A 771-nucleotide genomic window follows, 5' to 3' on the forward strand; every position below is an offset into this window, starting at 1 on the left:
TGTATACACACACACACACTGCTGCTCCAAGTTCCATGTAACTAATTGAAAGGTCATGTCTTTCCTTTGACCATTTTGGTGAAATTCAAAAGTAACAGGTTGTGAAGTTTCACAGCTTCAGTGAAATGCTGTATTATACTCTACCTTTGGTATTTGAGTACTGTTATCTGCATCTTGTTTCACACCTGTATGCTTACAATATGCATGCATACATACATACGTATATATGGGAGAATTTACAAAAAAAACAACAGACAGAGACAGGTGCTGTAAACAACAAATGGATGTATTAGTTTAACGCTCAGGAATAGAGAAAGTCTTTGACGTTTCGAGCTACGCTCTTCAACTGAAAGGAACACAGAAAGAAATAAGGAGAGAAACAAGGAGAAAAAATATATATATATATATATATATATAAATGTAGTAGTCAGCGATCTATCATGGCGAATGCTGGACATACATACATACATACATACATACATGTATACAGACATACACACACATATACATACATCCATCCATACATACATCCATCCTTACACCAATTGATCCATCCACCCATCCATCCATACATACATGCATTTGCACATATTGTCTGTGTATTTATATTATATGTCCTATCTTTGTGTTTATTTTATTTTATTTTGTTTTTTGGTTCCCACCTTGTATACTGTTTCTTTTGTAAATATTTTTCTCCAGAAAATTATGCAACAATTTTTTTTTTCTTTCTCATCTCTAAAAAAAAAAACCCTTTCAAATCTCTTCCACAGG

This window comes from Octopus bimaculoides, chromosome 22, assembly GCF_001194135.2.
Source record: "Octopus bimaculoides isolate UCB-OBI-ISO-001 chromosome 22, ASM119413v2, whole genome shotgun sequence".
Lineage (NCBI taxonomy): Eukaryota > Metazoa > Mollusca > Cephalopoda > Octopoda > Octopodidae > Octopus > Octopus bimaculoides.